General features: G+C 48.8%; 1 long non-coding RNA gene across 1 annotated transcript in view; it reads right to left on the reverse strand.

Annotated features, from left to right (window-relative positions):
* The window catches only part of LOC138842490 (uncharacterized), a 118063-nt gene extending 108386 nt beyond the window's left edge, over nucleotides 1-9677 (reverse strand). The window contains exon 1 of the long non-coding RNA XR_011377128.1: nucleotides 9516-9677. This is a non-coding gene — a long non-coding RNA (uncharacterized lncRNA). The remainder of the gene's footprint in view (nucleotides 1-9515) is intronic.
* Between the last annotated feature and the right edge of the window lie 6772 nt (nucleotides 9678-16449).

The following is a 16449-nucleotide window of genomic DNA, read 5'->3' on the forward strand; positions in this document are numbered from 1 at the left end:
CGGCTTCCATTCAGCGTGTGTGTAACTCAGAGACACATGACACTGAAATGCTAAGTGAAGAGCAATTAACTTTTGCTTCTGAAAACCCACTTTAGCTTTCCATAACTCTTTGGGGGCCATTTCAACTAAGCCAAACCTCCCACACGTTCTCCCTCAGCAATAAATTACCTTCCTGGCTTTAATTAGCTGCCGGAGTACAAAACGGGCTGGGTGCTGCCATAGCTGCTTTCCCCACGGGTCCCATCCTGTCACACAGACTCCAGAAGACAGCAGCCGCCGGGAGGGCTGGGCTGCCTTGGTGGGGATGTGGCCGGCAGTGGACGCCTCACCTGCCCACAGGAGATAAAATTAGGTGGAGGGGCCGCTTGGCTCCTCGGTGATGTGCCCCCTCTTCTTCATCTCATCAGTCTTTTTCCCCTCCAAGCTGCCCCCAGAGCTCGCGTACACACACACACACACACACACACACACACACACACACACACACACACACACACACACACTAGCCCCCCGGTATCCAGTATCTTTATCACCCTTATCATTCTTGCTAAGGGAGAAATTACTGACGGAGCTTAATATATAAGCCCTCCCTGGAGAATCTGCTGTATAATTGTGAGCTAAGCTTGAGTCTAAATGAATAAATCTCTAAGGATGTGATTTTAGTCACATCTGTGGGCTGGAAACGGTATTGGCTGGGAAAGAAAGAAGTCCAAAAGCACCGTCAGCACCCCCGCCATCATCCTGAGCCTGAGATTAAGATCTGAGGCCCTGCTTCTAACTAGAGGTGTGACCCTCAGCAAGTCCCTTCCTCCTCTGGTCCAGTTGCCCTGGAGAGCTGTGGTGGGTGAACCTGGGACCCCTTGACCCTGCCGTCCGATGATTCTGACACTCGTGTGGCGGGGGCGGGGAGTAAGTGGGGAAGACACATTCTATCCCAGACCTCAGTACATGCTTGCTTTCGCTCACCCCTCCTGCTTTTTCTAGAGTCTACCATCTGGACCAGAGAGTAGCCTCTGCCGGGGCCTGATTGCCCCCCACCCCAGGCAGAGCCAGAGCCTCCAGGCTGCACCCACACACTCCATCCCCGGGAGCTGTCCCCCTGCCCAGGGAGGGCCCTGGGAAAGGATGAAAGCCCCTTTCCTCGCTCCGTGGAACACACTTGTGCTAACGGCTGCTTCTCCCCCAGGCCTCCACCACCCCCTCCTCTGACAAGCATCACTTTCCCAAGCCCAATTACAGGCTGCCTTCCTCTGCCCTTCCTTTCTTGGGGGAAAAATTTTGAAATAAAAAGTCCAAACATGAAGCCCACAGCCAGGCCCCTGCTTGTCGGAGGAGGTGGCAGGCGGCCGGCCACAGCCTGACTCTGATGAAGGGTGTGAGCTCAGAGCCCAGCCAGGGACTCTCAGCCCGATTTCCCTCGTGCCTCCCCAATTAACAGGCAGCCCATCGGGCGCGGGAGGAGGCCGGCAGGCAGGTACCCGGCCTGTCACAGCCGCCAGACAGGCTGTCACACACCCCAGGAGCTGGGAGGTGAGCAGTGCCCGCAGCCCAGCGAGAGCGCAGCCCACCTGCATCCCGCCACAGGGGTAGCCTGGGGCCAGAGGTGACCATGAGTCTACCTTCCTCATCCCTGATCACCTACATCAGTGATGCCCAGAAGGGATTAGTAACGGAGGGACCCCCCCACCCCAAGTTGGCCCAGGAGACACCTGAGTGTCAGTCATTTGGGAATCATAGGAAATGGGCACAGTGAAGACTGACCAGCCTCTCTGAGCCAAACCACCACTGAGTTCCCTGGCCCGACCAACTACACACCCACGGCCTCGCCTTTGCCTAGCTCTAGGCTGACATTCCAGGCGTGCCTCACAGTTTCAGCCCCTGCCCCAAGCGATCCCCGATAAGGAGATGTCTGGCTTCAGCTCCCGCAGGTAAGGCCCCGGACCTCCTCCTGCTGGCTTGGCCTCACTCAGGCACAGGCACCAAACTCGCATGGCCAGGCCACCTGCAGACACCCAAGCCCTCTGGGACTGAGAGCATCTTCATAACTACTACCTGTCCCATGATCTGAGTTAGAAACCCTTGCACTGGTCAGTTACCCTGGCGAACGCCCAGCCCCTCTGAGCTTAACTTTACCTGCCTGAACAGCTGAGTGGTGCTGGCTTTCAGACCTCCCATGGGTGGAGGAAACTCACCCATCCATGTCCTTCCTAAAGCAAGGGTGCCTTCTGCACAGACAGTGATGTGAATCGTGGCCCTGGAGTGGGGCAGCGTGGCGGCCCTGACTCTTCCCTGCCCCCCACACGCCCGGGGAAGGAAGTCAGTACTCCTGCGTGGCCACTGTTGACTTGGTACCCGCAGGAGCCATCTCTGCCCTTTATCTTCTCCTTACTTGTGTGTCTTAGTCCTTTCAGGCAGCTATGACAGAGTACCACAGACTGGGTGGTACTCTGTAACAGAAACTTCGCACCGTATTGGAGTCTGGGAAGTCCAAGGTCAAGGTGCTGGCAGATTCGGTGTCTGGTGAGGGCCCGCTTCCTGGTTCATAGACCACTGTCATCTCACTGTATCCTCACATGGCAGAAGGGGTCTCTTTTTTTTTTTTCTTTTTGTAAATAAACATTTTAATTTTTTAATTATTTTTTTTAATTTTTATTTATTTATTTATTTGTTTTTGGCTGTGTTCGGTCTTCGTTTCTGTGCGAGGGCTTTCTCTAGTTGCGGTGAGCGGGGGCCACTCCTCATCGTGGTGCGCGGGCCTCTCACTGTCGCGGCCTCTCTTGTTGCGGAGCACAGGCTCCAGACGCGCAGGCTCAGTAGTTGTGGCTCACGGGCCTAGTTGCTCCGCGGCATGTGGGATCGTCCCAGACCAGGGCTCGAACCCGTGTCCCCTGCATTGGCAGGTGGACTCTCAACCACTGTGCCACCAGGGAAGCCCCCAAACATTTTATTTTTGAATCATTTTAGATTTACAGAAAAGTTGAAAGATAGTACGGATAGTGTCTGTACCCAGTTTCCCCTACTGTTAACCTCCTACCTCACCATGCTACATTTGTCAAAATGAAGAAACTGATGTTGGTACATTACTGTTAACGAAGCCCAGATATTATTCATCAGTTTTTCCATTAATGTCCACATGGCATACGGTCGTCATGGCTCTTCAGTCTCATCTTTTTATTTTTTGAGCATTTCCTTACTTCTGCTACAAGGTGCTGCAGGCTTATCTTGTAGTTTCCCTGCCCCAGCCCTAGAATCAGTCTGTCAACAGTATTTAATGCTCTCTTTTAGGCTCTCATGGGATGAGGCAAAAATTCTTACTATATGTCATCTTAGTTTCATATGGAAACTCGGAAAAATAAAAGATAAACCTCAAATTTATTTAGTTCCCAAAAGATGCGTTGTTGTTTTTTTAAGTTTAGATTTTGAGATTTTTTTCATTCTAACTCAAGTTCCCAAAGAGAAAAAGCTCCTAGGATACATAGTATAGCAAACCAGTCCCCAGGAGGGATGTCTTTTAGAAGGGCACTAATCTTAATCATGAGGGTTCTGCCCTCACGTCCTAATCACCTCCCAAAGACCCCACCTCCTAATCTCATCATCCTGGGGGTTAAGATTTCAACACATGAATTTTGAGGGGACACAAACATTTGGTCCAGAGGCATCTGTTTAGAGAGAAGCCTACTCTCCCTGGCACAGATTTGTGACTTTGGCCACATCCAAAGGAGGCTGAGAGGAGCACGTGTGCCCATCCCACAAATGAGCAAATGAGTTGGGATGCCTCAAAGTCAATGTGAGGTGTGGAGGAGAGAAAGCGGACCCCACTGGCGAAGGATGCGGTAAGGATACAGAATGATAAATGAGGCTAGGTGCAAAGACCCCTAAAGGACCAGGACTATATCTTATTGGTCTTCCTAGTCCTGGTGTTGGGGGTAGTGACCAGCCATGGTGAGCACTCAGTAAACATTTGCTAAATGAAGGAGAGACAGGAATCAAGTTCTACAGTGGCTCTCCCAGCTTCTCAGCACTGGAAAGACTAAGTCTATATTCATAATGCCCTTTTTAGGCATCAGTTCAACTACCAGAACCCCTATGGTACCCTGTGAGGAAAGAAGAAAACAGAGAAGAAAGATGCTACAGAAGGAGAGAACAAGAATAAAGAATGGCGAGAACACTCTTGGACAAGGCAAGTCTCCTCTCCACCTCATACCAGGGACTCTCGCATTTAAGCAGTGTTAAGCAGCTCTAGGACACCATCATATATTTCCAGATTTGCAAATGGTACTAGAAGGGAGGAAGGAGGAAGGGAGGAAGAGAAGGAAGAAGAGAGAAATAAACTGTTCCAAACTGGTCGCTAAGCTAGAGAAGAACTTACCAATGTATAAACTTTCATCTGAATGTGGCAACATCCCCCCTTGTAGAGGGGAATATAAAGTGATGGAGATGGAGACAAATAGGAACGAAATGCGAGCTCCTCTGCATGCAAGGAGGAACATATGTCAGATTCATTAATTATGATCCAATTTGTGCTTGCACTGTGAAGGATAACCACTTGCCACCAAAGAGATGCCCTTCCCTTATTAAAGCCACTGAGACTCTCAGGAAGTGCTCAAGGCTTTGAAATTCTGTATTTGAATTTCACACATGCTTTTTACTACTGGGACCAAAACTCAATCAACACTTGGTAGTGCTGAGACCGGCATTCAAGCCACAGGGGTCTTCACTGCTTCACGACAGACCTACAGATAGGACCTGGTTAGGAAATTTGCTAATTTGTTCTTCTCTGGATCGGTGTGTATGTGTGTGTGTGTGTGTGTGTGTGTGTGTGTGTGTGTGTGTGTGTGTGTAACACATACATAATCCTATATCTTTTTTTAATAGAGTTGAGGTAGGAATAAAAGGACCCTAGCCAATTTAAAAAAGGGAACAATTAACCTCATCTCTCTCCAGTGTTCCGGGCCCAGCTGCCCAGGAGTGGAAATCATGTCCTCACTTTCATCTCAAAGCCAAACCAACATAAACATGTTGCTAAGAGACCAGGCTTCTCTTTCAACTCTGGACCCAGGCATGTGGGCCATGCCCAGACATGGGCTGGGTTAGAAGCCAGAGCTCAGAGGTTATTACTCTTTTCTTTAGAAGCTCTTCAGCAGGACTTCGATTCTGATTTGCCCTTTCTGTCACTGTCTCTTGCCCTCAGATCCAGGCTGAATCAGAGAAAGGCACTGGATTTCCTCACTCGGCACACTAGATGCTGAGTAAAAGCTCATTGAATGGCATTGACGCCGTAGGATGGAACGCAATGGACTGGGACAGATGGAAAATAGTTTGGAAAACCCTCCTGCCACCCAAAAACACCTTTCCTTTCCTGAAGCTTCCCCACTGCCCACAAAGGGGTTTCCACGATGCACAGCATGCAGTAGCGTAGCTTATTGTTTGTAGCATATATAGCATAACACACTATAGCATACAGCACGGTCTGTAGCATACTAATCCATAGCCTACTTGACTGAAGGCCAAGAAGTATCTATCTCCCTGAAATGGAATTTTCACGTGCAGCCAAAGATAATAATAGCGAATCCTCTCACAACCTAAGGGGGTGCTAATGTTATGTCCATTTTATATACGAGGAAATCTGGCCCAAAGAATTGAAGTGAGTTGCCCAAGACCATACAGCTAGTAGAGGCAAGGAAGGAATTAGGACTCAGCCCTCTGTGATTAAACTAGGCACAGGCAGGCAGGAGGCTCCAACCTCTGCATGGAAGATTATAAGTTTGGCACGTCTTCTCAATCCCCGAGGACCCAGGAGCGACATGAATGCAACCCCACTTTCCTGAATTACTGACAGAGGAATTTCCTCCCTGTGATTTCTCTTGCTCTGGTGTCAAACATCTGAGCTGCCCTTGTAACTCCCTCACGATGAGGCAAGGGCAACTTTAACCGCATTTAACAGAAGGGAAGGCTGAGGCACGGAGAGATGTGATGCAGTGAGATCACAACTCCAGTCACCTGGCCCCCTAGCCCGACCTGACTCCACACCCCGGGGCATGGCCGTGCTCCCTCCCCTCCCCCACCGGGGCCAGCCAGTTCTGGGGCATGATTGACAGCCCTCCACAGATCAAGCTTTTCAGATAGAGTTCTTGACACCAGATGCCTTTGGAGTGGACAGGCAGTATGGGGAGGGAATAAAGCACAAGGCCCTTTCCAAAAATAGAGAGGAAAGTCCAAACGAGTAGGTGGAAAGTCACAGGGAGAGCAAAGCAGTGGCCCTCCCAGTACCAGCCCAACGGGAGCAGGGCTCTGCCCACTGCACATCCAGCGAGGCCACTTGGGGGCCTCCTGAGTGCAAATTACCGACACATCTTCCCAAACAGCATCCAGGTTCCTCCCAGCTTCACAAGCATGTCCCAAAAACAATGTCTAAAAGGGCTTTCTGGGCCCAGACTGGTTTTTGGTTTGTTTTTTTTCCCTTCCTCCACTTCCCACTGATGCTCCTTTCTGAAATTCACTAAATAGGAAAAAGTGGGAAGCATCATTTGGGTCTCCTAATGGATGTGGATTCTAAAACGGATTCTGCCTCCACAGGGTCTCCTCCTGGTACACATCGTCCCCGGTCACAGCTGTCGCTCACCACCACCCCAAATGTCGAACTCCACTGGGCTCAGGGCTTGTGAGAGTACAAAGAAGTAGAAAACAAAGGCCCTGCCCTGCAGAGACTTGCGGTCTACCAGGTAAGCGTGTTAATGCCGCCACTACAGAGAAACAATTAACAACCATGCCTCGGTTTCCCCCTGAGTCCTTTGGCAAATCACTCCACCTCTCTCATTAGGGCGGGATGGCAGGTGTTGACCACGCTTGTGGGGGACAATGACAGCATGCTTTGAACACCTCTTCTGTGCCAGACCTCGGACAAGAAGCTCAACAAATCCTCATGATGTCGGGACTTCCCTGGCAGTCCAGTGGTTAAGACCTTGCCTTTCAGGGCAGAGAGTGTGGGTTCCATCCCTGTTTGGGGAGTTAAGATGTCCCATGCCTCGTGGCCAAAAACCATAAAAAAACAGAAACAATATTGAAACAAATTCAATAAAGACTTTAAAGTCAAAAAAAATTCTTAAAAAAAAAATACTTATGACGTCCCTAACTCCATTCTTCAAGAGAGGTCATGTTATCTCCAAGAGGAAATCATGGCTCAGATCCTGTCAAGCAAACTTCCCACAATCCCCCAGCCAGTGAAAGCAGAAATGGAATTCCAATCAAGCACCCCAGAATGGGATGGACTCACCCCTGAGTAGTAGAGAGGAGAGTTGAATCCCAATAATAATTGACTAAACCGTCAGGACCAATTTCCACAATATTTACTGAACACACGAAAAAAAAAAAAAAGAAAGCAATGTTTAGATTGATGTTGTGAATGGGACAACCACTTCAGAGAGCCATGTGGCAATATCGATCAAAATTATAAATGCACGAATCCTGCAGGCCAGAAATTTCATTTATATGAATTTCTCCAACTACACAAGGATGCTCACAAAAGCACTGTTTGTAATAGAAAAAAGCTGGAATCAACCTAAGCGTCCACCCATTGGTAACAGGTTAAATAAACTGGTTCATCTATAAAATGAAATATTAACACCAAGCATGCATTAAAAAGAATGAGGCAGGGGCTTCCCTGGTGGCGCAGTGGTCGAGAGTCCGCCTGCCGATGCAGGGGACACGGGTTCGTGCCCCGGCCCGGGAAGATCCCACATGCCGCAGAGCGGCTGGGCCCGTGAGCCATGGCCGCTGAGGCTGCGCGTCCGGAGCCTGTGCTCCGCAACGGGAGAGGCCACAACAGTGAGAGGCCCGCGTACTGCAAAAAAACAAAAACAAACAAAAAAAAAGAATGAGGCAGGACTGTGGATACTAACATGAAGGCATGTCCATAAAACGTTCTCCAGTGTAAAAGCAAGTTGCAGAATTCTATGTATAGTATGATCCTGCTTATGCTTGAAAGCATTTTACATATAACACACACATACATATAAGCATATCCACGCTTAAAACGTCTGGAAGACACGCACACAGAACTATTAACAGTAGCTACTGGTAAAGAGGGGGTGGCGAAAGGGAGACTTCTGAATTATTTGGTTTGCTTTTACAGACCCTGTCTTAGAGTTTTTAATAACACTTATGCAGGTGACTGAGTTACACCTGTTGGAGAGAAATCCTCCAGAGGAAGTACTGAGAACAGGAAACCAAAAGCTTCAACATAGACCTGCCTTCCAGCAGCCAAGGGTCTCAGGATTTGAGGTCCTCTGTAGGAGCCTGTGACTGCCTGGGTAACTCACATTCCTCCCTTACCCGGTCCTTTCTCTAAGAGCTGAGGCACCTGAGGAGAAGTCAATGATGGTGGACTCTGAAATCAGCACACTTAGATCCAAATCCGGCTTCAGGACATTGTGGGGGGGGGGGGGGGGCGGTGTCCCAGTCTCTCTTTGAGCCCAAGTTTCCTCATCTATAAAATGGGAGCAGGGCTAAAACAACCCCCCGCCCCACCGCATAGGCTTATTCATTAGAGCAAAGAATGTCATATCACGTTTTAAAGACCAGGTTGGAAACTGAGAAAAGGAAAAGAAGTCATTGACTGACACGGCCCATGGAGGAGGCTGAGTCGTCAGAGAAGATGGCCCCATCCCAACACTGACCCCACCCGCTCCCCTTCTGCACTGATGTGACAATGGGATGGAAACCACCAGGGGCTCACGGACTCTGCAAAGAACATCACCCACCCCTCTGATTCCAAACTCAAGGGCTGGCGGCCTAGGGCTGTGCTGCCATGGAAAATGACCTCAGTGCAAAGTGCTCGCCAGCAATGAGACTTCTGCGTCAGCCTCGAAATCCCCAAGTAAATGTCGGTTCATTGGTTTGTTGATTAAAATCACTGATGGCGTATCTGATGGCTGCTGCCCAGGGACCCAGGGAGCTGAAACAGCAGTGAAACGACCCAGGAAGCCTTCAACCGTGAGCCTCCTGTGATTCCTAAACTTGGTTCTTCACTCACACCCTCTGCCTTCCTTTCCTCTCCCTCTTCTGACCACTGCTTCCCTGTCTCCACCACGAGTCAACCCTCCCTCCATCAACAGAAGTTCACTCCTTTCAGAGCGCCGCTGGGCCAGAGGAAATAAGCATTAACTTAATGGGCTGATATAATTACATTAAATCATGAGGATAAGAATATAAAATTTGGAAAGAGAAAATCTGAGTTTGAATTCTAACTCCACTGCTTATTAGCTGAGTAATCTTGGATAACCCAACCTCAGCTCCCCAGTCAACTGGGTCGGTCATAAAACAATTCACACAGTTCAAAGATGAGCAGGAAGCCGTTATGCAAACGAAGGTTACAAATTCAGGTGGGTATCATTCAACTGCCAGACAGGTAAAGTTGCCACGTGTTAGGTAATGCCGTCATCTCAACAAGCAAGAGGATGACAAGGGAAGAGAAATGAAGTACCGAGACGCTAAGCCATTGCCCCAATGTCACTCACCTGGGTAAGGGGACTGCGACGTGAAGTTTCCTGACACTGAGGTCAGTGTTCTCCCCGCACTGTGGGTGAGGTGAGCGGGTTATGCTGGGGGGTTTCTGCTGTCTGGCTCAGGGAACAGGCCAGCCAGAGTGCGTGGGTCTCATCAAACTCGCCACCATCACATTTAGCTTCTCTCAGTAAAAAGCAATGGGGTATGAGCCCCAGAAGTACCTGAGGCTGGAAAGCAAAGCTGAGTCAGAGGAAAAACATGATAAGAGGGAGAACAGCTGAGAAGGTGGGGCGTTCCTTGCGAGCCTGCAAGGGGAACCGTCAAATGCCTGCCCCACCAAGAGGCCTTTTAAACCAGTAATGCTAAAGTCACGTTCAACTCCTTAGAAAATTTCCAAATCCTTCTGAGATACTCAACCAATTTCTCAATCTCTTAACACTTGCTGAACGCCTGCTATAGGAAAGGCACAGGGCTGGGCTTCGGAGGAGCTGGGGAAATGGGCTCAGGAGTCCTTACCACCTGCTGTGTCTTGTTCATCCTCTAGGACGGTGTTTTCTCGTGAGGAAGGTGTACTTCCTCATATTGGGAAGAGAAAATGCAATTGCATGAAAATGTAATTAAACCCATGGTAGGAGGGTCTGAGATCCTGGCAGTGGGTGGGCGGTGGAAGGGCAGAATGCCAGCAGGACGAGCTTTAGGCATCCAAAGAGAGAGAGAGAGAGAGTTCCACAGGCTCTCAGAGCTGAAGACATAGCCCTTCCTTCTGTGCGGGCTTTGAGGGCAAAAGAACTGTCCATGTAGTAATTATGGCAGCGTGGCGTCAAAGTCCAGTTGGGGTAGTGCCTCAGTTTGCTGTACCATCATCTGGATTTTAATTACATAACAGAATATAATAGAAAACATCCGCTTGCATCAGAAGTCATAAAGGTAAGTAAACACACGGAAGCACAAGCACACACACACACGTACACATGTGTGTGTACTGGGCCACACCTGAAAATTTCTTACTGAGGGTTGTGGTCCAAAAAGCTTGAAAAACACTGAACTGGGATTAAGGGAGAGATGGCCCCAGAGAACTGGTACCTCATTTGGAAGGAAAGGAGTGAGCAAAGAGGACCCCCTGACCTCGCAGCCCGCTTCGATGGAGCCAGACCCACCTCTCTGATGGCAGAACGCCCTCCCCTCACTGCATCCTCCCCCCAACCAAAACCCTTCCTCCTCTCCAAGTCGGCCCCGACTAGTCCATGACCCTGACCGGTCGCCCCTGCTTCCCTGACCTCACACAGCTCCTAGGACTCTGCACCAAGTGGACCAGTTCTTTAAGTGTTTCGTGGGTGAGGCTACACAGAAAGTACTGGAGCCCTGGAGTAGCTGTGTGACTTTGGCAAACCAGTTAGCCTCTCTGAGCCTGCGATTCTTCATCCGATGGAGATATATGGGAATGGAATGCATATATCTCTTGTCTCTTTGATAATACTGTAAACATCTATCAAGGAAGAGCCAGTATCTTCTACTGATTTTGTGAATCTCCCCCTTCATGGTGTTGTAAACACTGCCGGTCATGTGGTAGATGCTTAATATTATTATCTAACTTGGAGATCGCTGAGTAAAAAGAAGAAGAAATTAACACACACCAACAACACCACCGCCTGCACCTGTGACACCAGCCAACACACCAGGCACAGAAGCCAGCAGAGCCGGTTCATGGTGTCCTTGCATGTCCGCACGACCCCCAACCTCTCCCGAGTCAGAAAGGCCCGTGTAGGTTTGATGCTCTGCTCATCGCCATCTTGAAATTCAAGGAGCCACAGTTTTCAGTTGGCTCCGGGCCGCCTACACTATGCAGCCAGTCTTGACCACCCCTACAGAGACACACTGACAAAGGCATTTTTGGCATGAGTTGACTTCTTTCAAATTCTCTCTTCTGGGAGTTATCACAAGAGGTGTTGGCCTGTATAGCAGGTATGGAGAGATCTCTCGTCTGGCCGAGGCCAGACTCCCTGACCGGGGAGTTGGGGACACTAGTTGGAGTTAACAGGGCTTTGGTGCCACTGCAAACACTCCCCGGGGCTGCAAGCACAGAACCCTTTCTAACCGCAGAGTCAGGCCATCCTGGGGGATGAAGGCTTAACCAGCCTGGCCACAAAACAGATCTAGAGGAAGGCCAAGGTTGTCCACAGCGTTCCTCTTTCTCCCTACAAAGAGCGGCTCAGGCAAGGCACTATGAACAAAATTCCAAATGCAAAGCTTAAGGGTGTTTTTTACAAAAGGCTGAATCTCCTTCAGTCCCTTGCCCTCCAGAAGAGCCACACCCAGATGGCCAGTAAGACTGATGGAGATAAAGGGCGCTAAGAGCCCACATTTGACAGAAAGGCCTGAAGCAAAGACCTTGAAAGGAGGTGGAACTTCAACTGTCATGGGGGGTGAGTGGGGAGAAGCCAGTACTTCAGGAAAGGGACGGCGTCAGTCAAGACACCAAAGGGACAACTGTGCCTAGTCTACGGGGAACACCAAGGAGAGTGGCCACTGGAGCAGAAGGAGGTGTCTGGGGGTGAGCTGCAGGAAATGGGGCCAGGTTCCTGGGGCAGGCCCAGCTGGGGAGGGCTTTCGTGCCAGCCAAGGTGGCTAGACTTGACCTCTTGGGTAATGAGAAAGCAGATTGACCCCATGCCTGGTTCTAAAAGGAAAGGAGCCAGGAAGAATCAAAGGGCAAGATGGAGCTCCTGGGAGGAAGGCCACCTGCCCCAGGAGGAGGGAGCCTCAGGCAGAGAGGCCCCAGCTCCGCCTGCAAGACATCCTCTCCCCAGCCTGGCCTCAGCGTCTCTGCCTTTCTCTGGGACTCCAGCCGTCCTGCTGGGGAGGATTGGCCCACTGTGGCCACATTAGTCCCATCTGCCCTGGCGCTGGTTCTCGTCGGTTTCTGTCTGCATGTGCATGGTACATCACAGTCTGCAAAGTACTTGTCACAAAGATTGTCTCATTGAATCTTCAGGAGCCCTGGGTGGCTGGCCAGGGACATGACTCAGGAATGCAGGGATCGAACCCACAAGAATCCTATTCTGAATGTATGTGCCTTCCTCAAGCCCAGCACAGGAGTCCTGGTGACAACTTCCCTGGGTGTGTATGCCCTCATCTGTGAAATGGGCATAATAATGATACCCACCCCATAGGATGAAGTACACACAAAGCTCTTAGACTAATGTCTGACCCACAGAGGCACGCACTCAACAGATACTAGTTCCCATCATCCTCAGCATCCTTGTCATCATTAATGCTGTAAATGTGGTTACACAAGGGCGGGGCTAGTGACAACACACAAGCTGCCTTTTATAGGAAGCAAACAAAACGTGTCTCCTGATCCAACAACCTAGGGTTCCGCATTGAAAACACCTTGACCCTGGGAAATGGAAAATGTAGGAAAGGAAATATTTTTGATGGTTAACACTTTCAAATGTCCCACAGCCTAACTGTGAGACAGCCCACATAATACTCAGCCCTGCTACCATCTTCATCTGTATGATAAGAATAAAAGGAAAAATAAAGGTGTTTTCTCATGCTGCTACTGAAAGTAAAATTTAAAAATGCAGAGGTTACAGATCTGAGCTGGGAAGAACTTTGAGATAAATTAGCTCAATCCTCTTGTTTTAAAAATGCAGAATCTGAAGCCTGGATGGGAAAGTGACTCAAGTCACATGAGATGGATGAGGAGGGCCAGAATCAGGACGTGACCCGGCTTTCCTGCCTCCAGACCTGCACCTTTTTGTTTGTGGTTGTTGCTGTCATTGTTGTTTCAGGGGTTTTTGTTTGTTTGTTTGTTTTGGGTTTTTTTACTTTGTTTTTCCTACACTTCTTTAATATTTCTCTATCTTTCTGTGACAAAGTGAGAGAGTGGCATGGACATATACACACTACCAAATGTAAAATAGATAGCTAGTGGGAAGCAGCCGCATAGCACAGGGAGATCAGCTCGGTGCTTTGTGACCACCTAGAGGGGTGGGATAGGGAGGGTGGGAGGGAGGGAGACGCAAGAGGGAAGAGATATGGGAACATATGTATATGTATAACTGATTTACTTTGTTATAAAGCAGAAGCTAACACACCATTGTAAAGCAATGATACTCCAATAAAGATGTTAAAAAATAATAATAATAATTCCAAATATCTTTCTGTTTTAAAAAGATATTTCAGTGAGGTTTCTTTGTTTAATCTGCAGATCAGAAAGACAGAAACTTAGAAGGAGGTTGTGAGAACGTCAAGAGTGTTGAAGAAAACACATGTGCTGTTTATTCCTTTTCCTCTTAAATGAGTGCCCTTGGTAAGCTCCCAGAGCAGCTGCCCCTCGAGAATCTGTTGCCTTAAATGCGTACGGCTGAAGGCTGGAGGTGTGATGCGGTCTGCAGCCTGTGACGGTGAGTGGAGGCCACAGGGTGACCAGCAGACCAGGTCAGAGAGCCACTCTCTCAGGACATCCCTTCAAGGTCTCTCCCGGGGGCGGTCCCTGCTCTCCAGTGAGAAATGGGGGATCTTCGCCTCTAAGCCCAGCTGGCCCATCGGTCTTTAAATTTGTCTTCTTGAAAATATGAACCAGCTTTCCTTAGGGAAGGCCAGAGAACATGGCTCTGCTAATCTCCCTCTGTCCCTGTCACACACACACACACACACACACACACACACACGCACACACTAACTGGACTTTATCTTACAGTGGCTTCCTTATATTCCAAAGTCCGCGCTCTAGGGTAGAGCCAACCAGGCTCTCCTTGAGCCCAGCCTCCTTTCCCTACCCCTCTCCTCACTCTTAATGCTCCAGTGACACCAAAACACTTGTAGTTGCCCCAAGACATCACACTGTCTGATGCCTTTGTGCTTTTGCCCCTCCTGCCCTCCTGCCCCTCCTGCCCTACCCAGCCCCCCAACTAGCATCTCCTCTTCCAGTTCTTAGTCATCCTTCGAAGTCCTTCTCAGCCATCGCCTCTACAGAAAGAATTCCCTTTCTCTCCTTCAAGGGAAAACTTCCGCTTACCCTTGAAGACCGAGCTGATGTGCCCGTCCTCTTGGAGGATGATTTGATTCTCGTCCAGCCAGAGCACTTTCTACGTTCCTCTGTTACAGCCCTGGGGACCAAGTCCTCCAACTCAAAGCTGGGGACGCAACGTATCATGAGCACAAATGTACTCGTGGAAAGACAATGAGACGGAATATTTGAAAGTGGCTTTATCCTTAGAAATCCCAAGCCCTTGGGTCACCGTAATCAGAGTACTGCCCGTATTCCATCAAAGTGTTTCCTCATGTCTGTCTCCTCCAACAGTGAGCTTTGACATGACATTGGTCTCTGGATGCCCAGCACCTACCACAGAACCCAGCATGTCTGACTGACAGATAGACTGATTGGCTGGTTTCCACCTTGCCACCGTTGCGAGCGGGTGCAGAGTAGAGTGGTCCCAATCGTAGTGGAATGAATTTAAAAAGAAAGAGGAAGAGGGAAAGGAGGAAAAGGTTGGAAGAAAAACAGGAAGGAAAGAGATCCCACCCCCTCCTTTCTCCCTTTACTTCATCCCGGGAGAATGTGGTCCTTCAGACTTCCGTGTATGCTATGAAAACCTGTTCTACATACCTCACAGGATAGAAAAACCAATACAGTAAAGCACTGTGCCACAAAGAGAGCTGAATGCACACTGTTGGTGGGAATGTAAAGTGGGGCAGCCACTATGGAAAACAGTGCTGAGGTGGTTCAGAAAACTAAAAATAGAACCACCATACGGTCCAGCTATTCCACTACTGGGTGTTTACCCAAATATAAAAACACTAATTTGATAAGATATATGCACTCCTATATTCATTGCAGCATTAATTACAATAGCCAAGACATGGAAATGATGACCTAAGTGCCTATCAACAGATGAATGGATAAAGAAGATGTGGCGCACACACACACACACACACACACACACACACACACACACACACAATGGAATACTACTCAGCCATTAAAATGATGAAAGCTTGCCATCTGCAACAACATGGGTAGATCTTGAGGGCATTATGCTAAGTGAAATAAGTCGGAGAAAGACGAATACTGTATGATTTCACTCATACGTGGAATATTAAATAAATAAATAAACAACCAACCAAAACAAAGGCAAAAATGTAGACACAGAGAGCAGATCAGTGGTTACTTGAGGGAAACGGGGTTGGGGAGGGCAAAATGGGTGAAAGGGGTCAACTGCACAGTAAGGGCTGGAAACTAAACTTTTGGTGGTGAGCACAGTGTAGTGCGTTCAGAAGTCAAAATAGAATGTTGTACACGTGAAACTTACATAAAGTGATAAATCAATGTCACCTCCGTTTTTTTAAAAAAAGAGCCGTATGCAAATGATGTGCAATGCCATTAGCACATCACAGCTGCCATGTCTTGGCCATGGTACACATCACCTTGACAATCAGAACTGAAAGGGTGAAGGGGGTGTGAAGAGGGCAAACCCCCAGGGGGCCATCAGACCCCTTCCGGCTTCAAGAGCCCAGGAACCCCAGAGACCTCTTTGACCCCGACATCCCCCTATCCCACCACCTCCAGTCCCCCCTTACAAGTTTGAAAAGTCCTGGAAAGCCTTCTACGGAGCCTCCTTTTAATTAAGCACACACACAAAAACAACCACCCCTGGGTTTTGTCTGTTGTACTTTTGTTCTCGGGTCTGTTTGTACTTATTCAGAAATTACATAATTAAAAAAATAATATTAAGTAAATGTGCACATCAGCCTGCCAAGCTGCCTGGGCCAAGCTTCACTTGGGAACCCCAGTGACAGCTCCTTTATTTCTCTTACTCGTTTTTAAGCACAAAATATGTCACACCTGGAAGTAATTAGCATAATTTTTACTAATTTATAGCTAATTACACAATTACTTTTCTATGAAAGGCTCTGGAAAGACACTTGAAGTGAGTTTCA

The sequence above is a fragment of the Globicephala melas genome, chromosome 21 (genome assembly GCF_963455315.2).
Source record: "Globicephala melas chromosome 21, mGloMel1.2, whole genome shotgun sequence".
NCBI lineage: Eukaryota > Metazoa > Chordata > Mammalia > Artiodactyla > Delphinidae > Globicephala > Globicephala melas.